Raw genomic sequence first — 9269 nt, 5'->3', positions numbered from 1 at the left:
CACTATTTGTGGAGTTCTGCCAAGTGTTAAAGATTTCAGCTCCAATATTTCATGGTTCTCTGGGTTTTCCTTGACTGTTACACAAATTTACAAAGGATTGAACAATGGAATTTTGTCATGTTTAATCCTACTAACATCATATGTGTGGCTTTTATTTTTTTGTGGGCATGTCTCTAATCGCAGGGAGTTCAAGTAGAAAGACAAAGAATATTTGCTCCATGTTTAGGCACATGCAACCTACCTACTATATTTTGAAAGCTCTGAAAGCAAGTTGTTGAAACCTTACTACTTGGATGTTCTTAAATGTGTTTGTTTGTTAAAAAAGGCACCCCACTGTAGCATATATTGGCACTGGAAGTCGACCAACCGCCTTGAACTCCAGCCAACCCAACAAGAAACATAACACAGACACAAATAAATGGAGAAATTGAATGAAGGGCATGTGAATCCAGTGCAACAACGAACACAACGCAAGAAAAAATAAATGAAGAAATTGAAGAAGCAAAGTGAAATGGAGAAATTGAATGAAGGGCATGCTTCCATGGCTATTCAATGCGCAAAAGGGTGGCGGGGCGGAATATTGAATGTGTAGATAGATTGTGTGGGAGATATAGAGAACAAGATGCGAATCTACGAATCTGTCGTTGGAGATACTGGGAATGAGTTGTGAATCTGATAATATGTCATGTGAAATATAGAGAGCAAGTTGTGAATCTTCTAATCCGCGAACATGTAATAAGCAATGAGCATGCCCAAAAATGTCAATAATAATTCAGGTGATAGTCTACAAATAAACACTTGACAATTTTTAATTACATGAAAAATGACAAAAACAAAAAACTCTTACTGTTCATCCTCTACTTACCTAAAACCTACAGAAAAAACACCTTTTAATATAATAATAAATTTAATATTAAATTTTCTCGCATATAATATTTAAATATAATATCATTTATTTTACAATTAATAAACTTAATATTAATTCTCTTCAAATATATGTTATGCATACACAGTATAATTAATTTCACAATAAAGTTTTTTCCTTTATACTCATAATGCCACTAACAAAAAAGATTATTCATATATCATTCACTTTAGAAAAAGTATGTATATATTATTCTTCAAGGGTGTGTAAAAATATTTTCATGATAAAGTACATTTAAAACAAATACGAATTTCCATGTAAAGAAAAAATGAACTTTAATTTATTTTTTATTTAAAAAATAAATTAAATTTTTTATTGTAAAACCTTTTTGATAAAGTTTAAAATCATATTCATTTCCCCACACAACCATAAATTTATATTTTTTTTATAAAATATATGTAAAGTAATAATAAATCCTACTTTGCGTACATAATTATAAAGTGGGAATCATCCTTTATATGGGACCATCCAAAATTTTAAAACATATAAATTTCCATGTAAATAAAAAAAATTAAAAAATGATAATTTTTTGATTGTAAAACTTTTTTAATAAAGTTTAAAATCATATTCATTTTTCCACATAACCATAAATTCATATTTTTTTTATAAAATATCTTTCATAAAGTAATAATGCTATTTTGTGTACATAATTATAAAGTGGGAATCATCCTTTATATGTGACCATCCAAAATATCGGAATCTTAAATCACATGCAAAATGCGTTTAATTTATGAAAAAGCTCATTTTATTATAAATCAACCATAAATGAATTACAAGTGGTTCACTCTCCCTTCCATCACTAATGTGTTTCACAACTTCCATCTGAAATTTAATGGAAAAAAATTGAACCGAAGCTTAAAGCTTCGCTTACCATTTGAACATAGAGATGATTGCATACATGTTTTTATAATTTCATATTATAAATAAAAAAATTAATGGGATTCCCATTATATCAATATGGTTTTATATTCATATTATAGATAAGAAAATTAATGGAATTTTATAATTCCAATTATTTTCAGAATTTGTTACTGTTTATTATTGGTATTATTGGCAAGTTCAAAATTATAGGGGTAGAGTATGTATGTTTTTGTAGACTTAGTAGTCAAATTGTTGTATGAAGGTGGGTCCCTTATCCCACAAACAAGGGGGTCTCATACACTAATTTGGTATCTGACTTCACTGTGACTTTAAAATTATATATATCTAGCCTCTAATAAATTCTGTGTACTAGTAAAAACAATCTACAATGTTTAGTTGTATAACTGGGGAGGGAGAATCAATATAATAAGGGGGCATCAGCATGAATGAAATGTAATCATTTGTCAAAAGCAAAACCAGAATATAAAATCTTTGAATATCATATGTATGGTATTGAATGATGCAGAGCAAATGCTTTTTTTTTAAATGTTATAATGAAAGAAGTTTATTTCAAACTTTGAAACCATGCAAATGTTTTTTCGAAATGTCACAATGAAAGTAATTTATTTTGAACTTTGAGACAAAGGAATCACCAGGTTAATTCCCACAAATTTATGGGAAATAATTTCCTACATACTCTTTCACATTGCTTTCAACAAAATCATGTGTGTCATAGTTGTTCCCATTTACAGAAGAACCCAATGAGGCAATGAACATGGTGTCCCCAATCAGAGTTTTTGGTTTGTATGTAAGGTGGATCAAAGGAGATGTAATTTGTCTACACAGTTCCTTATTTTTCATCTTTGGAACTTTACTCCACCCAGGGCTCAAAACACTCCAAGTGACATTTCTAGTCCTATAGTATGTTAACAATTAGGAGCGGAAGGAATTAAACGAGAGTTGACGACACCTCATAACCCACAACAGAATGGGGTGGCTGAGAGAAAGAACATAACTATTGTAGGGGCAGCACGGGCGATGTTGAATCACCAAGGTCTACCACTTCACTTGTGGGCTGAGGCATGCAACACATCGATCTATTTGTAGAATAGAAGCCCACATCGCATACTTGGGATGAAGACACCAGAGGAAGCTTTCTCCGGTAAGAGACCAAATGTGGGTCACTTCAGGATCTTTGGCTCATCGGTATATTGCCATGTGACAAAGGATGCATGGAAAAAGCTTAAGTCGACAGCAGAGTTGGGGATACTTGTGGGGTACACTGATACACCTCATAACTATTGAGTGTAATTGCCTACCAGTCGGAGGACAGTGGTTCGCAAAGATCTCAAGTTTGATGAGCAGAAGGCCATGCGAATTTCCCTCGAGAAGGAGCTCCAACTACAGGTTGTGGAGGAACTGTTGGTTTCTAAGGAGGAGGAGCCTGAGACTGATGCAGAGGAGCCGCATGCAGAGGTTTCAGGAGTGGAGACATCCACTCAAGCAAAGTCTTCCAGAGATGGACAGAAACGCACAAGAGAAGCTGACAGATTGTTGGAGGATGCGAGAGAGAATGTGGGAGCACCATCTTCTTAGCGCAAACAGAGGAGGTCACCTGAGAGGTACACTGGATACATGGCCCTTGTTGGGGAATGTGTTGAGACCGAGCCATCTTCCTTTGAGGAAGCAGTGCAACAGCCAATTTGGGTTGATGCTATGGTGGAGGAGTATGACTCCATAGTTCGTAACAGTCTTTGGGACGTGGTTCCGAGACCAGAGAACAAGTGAATTGTGAGTTCCCGTTGGCTTTACAAGGTAAAGCAAGTTGATGGTGGTAGTGTGAAGAAGCACAAGGCAAGATTTGTTGCTCATGGATTTTCACAGGTCGAGAGGATTGACTATGATGAGACTTTTTCTCCTGTCACAAGTTACTCATCTATCAGATCGATGTTGGCACTATCAACACAGATGGGTTGGAAGATCCATCAGATGGATGTGAACACTGCATTCCTCAATGGCAAGATTGTGGAAGAGGTGTACATAGAGCAGCCGGAAGGTTTCGAGACCTTTGATCATGAGTCGCATATGCGCTGACTCAAGAGAGATTTGTACGGGTTGAAGCAAGCACCTCGTGCTTGGTACACCAATATAGACAACTACTTCACTGGGTTGGGCTTCACAAAGAGTGAAGCGGATGCAAATCTATACCACAACATGGTGAAAGGTAAGTTGTTGATCATTGTACTTTATGTTGATGATATCATATTAAAAGGTGATGATTAGTTGATCATGTCTTGCAAAGAGGACCTTGCAAGAGAATTCGAGATGAAAGACATGGGTCTCATGCATTACTTCCTTGGCATGGAAGTGTGGCAGAAGGATGGGGAGTTGTTTGTGTCTCAGGGCAAGTATGCCAAGGAGATACTCAGGAGATTCCACATGGAGAAGTGCAAGCCCATGTAGACTCCTCTAGCAGGGAACCGGAGGAAGCAGGATGCTACTTCAGGTGAAGTAGTAGAAGCTACTGTGTATAGACAGCTTGTGGGTTCATTGATGTACTTAGTGAACACACGACCATATTTGTGCTATGCGGTGAACCAGTTGAGTCAAGCGATGGTTCAGTGTACCAAGATGTTTTGGAAGGCGACAAAACATGTATTGAGATACCTCAGAGGCACATCTAAGTATGGATTATGGTACAGACGGACAAAGGGAGTGAAGTTATAGGGCTTCACTGATGCAGATTGGGCAGGGAGTCAATCAGATCGGAAGAGCACATCAGGAGGGATTTTCAACCTTGGGTTAGCAGTAGTTTCTTGGTACAACAGGAAACAAAGATTAGTTGCACTCAGCACGGCAGAGGCAGAATACATGGCTGCAAGTCAGGCAGCATGTGAGGCCATCTGGATGTGGAAAATCCTAGTTGATTTGTTTGATCAGAGAATGGATCCAACTGTGATCTATTGTGATAATCAGGGTTGTATCAAACTCTCCGAGAATCTAGTATTTCATGATAGGTCCAAGCACATCGACATCCAGTATCATCATCTCAGAGACTGTGTAGCGAGATGTATCATGTTGCTGCAGTGTATTTCGACAGAGGAGCAAGACGCTGACATTTTGACAAAGGCATTGTCAAAGTGTAAATTCAAGTTCCATAGAGACAGGATCGGGGTGGCATATAATCCCTTTCTTGTTGAGAGGGAGTGTTGAAATGTGGCAACAAGAATATTCCAATTTTAATTTGTCCTTGAAATAAAATTCGAATTTAGTCTCACTAGCTGCTTGAAAATAATTAATTAATTCATCTTCAGTTAATTAGTTGGAGAAATTCAAGTTAGAAGTCTTTCTGAAGTCAAACAATAATTATCCCTTAAATTAAGGAGATTATCCCTTAATTAAGGAGATAAGATAGAGTTATGTTTGAGTTGTAATTAGTTAGCTCAGTTTACTGAGTTATGTCTAGTTAAATTAGTTCCAAACTGTTTGAGGAACTAATTGTGAGTTATCAGTCAGTTGATGCACGCATGCACTCAACTAGTGTACTCCAGACAACTGAAGATTCTCTCATCAGTAACTCATGCATGTCTATTCTGAGAAAGACCTAGTTGAGATTAAAGACAGGGATAATGTACTATCAGTTGCATGTGTTCTCTTATAAAGAAAACTCATGCATGCAGTCAAGGGATCATTCCTTGAGGATTGTGCAGTTCTGACAGTGTGTTAGAGCAGCGTGTGAGATCAGTGTTACACTTGGTAACAAGAGGATCACCTAGGAGAAATTGCGCAAGGAAATAGGAGCTTGGAAGGCAGAGGAGAAGGCTTATGAGAAGCCTATTTTGCCTGTGAGCATCTGTGAGGATTGTACTAAGAGCTAGCTAGCTGTGAGATTTAAGGCTTTGTGTAATTCTGAGATATTTCCAACTTGTATGATAATACAGATAGTGGGGTTTTTCGCTGAGGCTTTCCCCTGAGTATTCTTCTGTGTTTCATGTGCATTGATTCTTCTTTTGGTTATATGTGTTCAGCTTGATCTTGCTCAAATCCTTTAAGCTTCCGCAAATTGATTGTAAAAGTAGGTTAACGTATTTTGATTTGGTTATATTGCATTATCGGGTTAACCTGTAGCAGATCTATAGAGCTGGATTTGTAGACAGAATTTCTACACAGAGGTTTCATTAGCCTTTGGAGAACTTCAATTAATGAGAAATTCCTCATTTTCCCCTATTCCATAAGTATGGATAACAAGGATATGGTCGATTATAAAAATGATTGGTGGTGTCAAGTGGCATCCATAAGTATTCAAGGGCATGCAAGGTTCAAATCATTTAAGAGAGGAGAGGTTCAAATACGACCACTAACGCATTTGGTTTTGTACGAAAGAGAGAGTGGAGGCTATGGCTCCCTTTGGTTCTGTAGGTGGTATTCAGCTTCACTCTTGGGTATGGAGGTATATGATGTTATAGAGTTCATGTCATATATGGTGTTGAAGGTAAGCCTAGTGTTAAGCTCAATTAGAGTGCACGCATTTGGTTTTGTACGAAAGAGAGAGTGGAGGCTATGGCTCCCTTTAATTCTGTAGGTGGTATTCAGCTTCACTCTTGGGTATGGAGGTATATGATGTTATAGAGTTCATGTCATATATCGTGTTGAAGGTAAGCCTCGTGTTAAGCTCAATTAGAGTGCATGCAAATCTTGTTCATACCAAATTAGCAGGCTAAGAACTTCATTATGAGCAACAACACAATGATAGATATTATGAAGACAGACAAGGGAACAAGAGCTATATCAGGGATGTGGCCCTAGAAAAAGCTAACCAAGCATTTATGAGTGGATGTTGTATTTGTGGTCTTCATCAAAATGGTAAGCCACATCTGTGTTGATTTGGTAAGAATCGTCAATCTACCTCTTCCTGTTTGGGAATTCTTTGTCTTTTTCTATTTCCAAGTTTGGAATATAGAGGTTTATGGCATACTTTGTTGTCTTATTCCAAGTCTATAACATAAAGGTTTGAGGCAGCTTGTAAGTTTCAATCTTATTGAAATATGGGTTGAAATTCTCATTTGCTTTGGGTTCCATTAGTTCAATGGTCTCAATTAATAAATTTTATTTGGAACAAACGAACAATCCTCGAGTTGTTATCTCTATGTCTATTTTGGTATGCTTTGTAGTTTATAATCAACAAGGACGGGCTCAGGAAAAAAAAAACTATTCTTTGTTATTCACTCCTCAGGTTGGCAGTCGTAGACTACTCTAGCTGCAATGTCGGTGTCTTGAGGATTTTGGCCTCTAGGAGACCATTACAATCAGAGTAGTGAATCATGGAGTAGAGGTCTTGGTTAATCATTTTGGTTCAGTAGGTCAAGTTTTTTTTAATTCAAAAAGATACCTTTTTTTTATTCTATAGAATCAAAAAAAGAACATGTATGTTGTAGCAACATTGAGACTAATTTTCAAAAATTTTACATTATAAACAACTTTTTATCTTCAAAGAAAAACATTGATTGACATAGAACATCTACCGACATGTCTTTTTGTTATATTTCTGCATTATTGATTGTCAAATAAGACATATATCTAATATTTGTCATAAAACTATAAGCTTTGAGATAGAAACAACAAAATTGCCAAAAAATCTAATCATAGAAGATATGACCTATAACTCATAAAAAGGAGGAAGATTGAGGGTATATGATTGTCAAAGCAAAATTGTCTTGAAGTGCTGAAAATATATCTTCTTAATACTCTTTGGATCTAAAATGTAAACCTGTAAGGAGATAGAAGATTAAAACATGTGTGCTAAATAGAAGGAGTGAGTTCTTAGGATAAAGTTACCCTCCCATTCTTCATATGATATATATCGTGGCTCCATAATTAAGGCACTCTTTGATAATCTATTTGTTGCTCTGTTAAACTCTGTGTAGATGTGCCCAAAACTGATGTCGCGAAAGTGTTCTTTCATTTCCACAATTTTGCTTTTCCAAGATGTTAAATTTAGGACATCCAGTTGTCCTTGACTTGTTAGCCAGTGAATGACACATTTAGAATCACCAAAAAATTTAATGCTTTTAATGTTTTTGAGTTTAGCTAAGGATAGCAGGGCCCAAACTACAATCAGTTCGCCTTTGGTATTCGTCCTGGATCCGATTCCAATTTTGAAGCAAATATATTTTGTTTCTGAAAACTTCATCAGTCCTCCACCCCCACATGAATTGTATTGAGTAGCTTCATCAAAGAATCATACAAGATGAGCATGAGGGATATTTGGGAGAGGAGCAAGTCTCTGGGATTTGGATTTTGGAGAGGAAAATAATCCTTGTAAAGAGAGATGATTTTTTAGGCTTGTGGAATGATGGGTAACACTTGCATTTCTGAAGATAACTTTATTTCTAAGTAGCTAGATGCCCCCTGCCACAAAGATAGGGAGTGCTCGGATATATTGATATTTCTTCACTCATAAATGGAACATATATGCAAAGGTGTTCTCAATCATATTTTCTCTGATGTTCATGACTCGAACAATAGTCCATATTTCCTAACTAGAAATACATTTCACAAAAATATTATTTATAGACTCTTCATTATATTTGCAGAGGCATCAACCATTTTGCCCCATGAAGCCTCTTTTTTTCAAGCTATCCCAAGTTAAAATTTTATTATAGAGGATCAACCAAGTGAAACACCTTAATTGGTTGGGAATGTGCCACTTCCATATGAGATTGTTCCACCATCTAAAGATTGGAATGACCTTTGTGTGTGATATTTCTTCATAAGCAAGTCGATGTTTACCTTGCCGAATTTGGCATCCCAGCTCTAGACCAGCTTTTTCTTTGTATTACTAAGTCTCGCTCCATTAAGATTCATCACATTTATGAAAGAGCTCCATTCCAAAGCTAAAGGACCCACCAATCCAAGCTCTATTGAGGTCATCCAATAACTTGAGGAGGTGTGGCGAGGATGCACTCTTTTAATATTTGACAGGTAGAAAATCCCTTTGGAGTGTAAGATTTGAATCAAATCGGGGGATAGTTTGTAGACACCAACTCCCCCTATGAAGGGATATTTTCTAAGAACAATTTGTTTTCCATCCCCTACATTCCATGCTAACCAGTTGAAGAGAGTGGGAAAGGAATCCATGAGAGATTTCTTAACAACAAAGCCTCTTTTAATAGATTTCCCTCCCTGTTTTCTGAGCCAATCAACCATTCACCGCCTATTTAAATATTTTTCTTTTAAAACCAAACTTCAAAGAACTTCACCAAATTGGGGTGCTAAGACTTTTGCAAACCAGTTCAAATTTTTGAACCCCCAACCTCCAAGACTTTTTGAGATTGATAAAGAGGTCCAACTTGCCAAATGAAACCTTCTTCACTATTTTTCCCGGTCCACAGAAATTTAAACATTAACTATCTAATGGATGTAAGGATGGCGATGGGAATCTTTGCTAATGATAACCAGTAAAGTGGAATATTTTCCAACACAT

The sequence above is a fragment of the Pinus tabuliformis genome, chromosome 1_1 (genome assembly GCF_031772625.1).
Source record: "Pinus tabuliformis cultivar Carrire ecotype Pingquan chromosome 1_1, CPIR1, whole genome shotgun sequence".
Lineage (NCBI taxonomy): Eukaryota > Viridiplantae > Streptophyta > Pinopsida > Pinales > Pinaceae > Pinus > Pinus tabuliformis.
The sequence above is the reverse complement of the archived record's forward strand: the minus strand, read 5'-3'. Positions refer to the sequence as shown.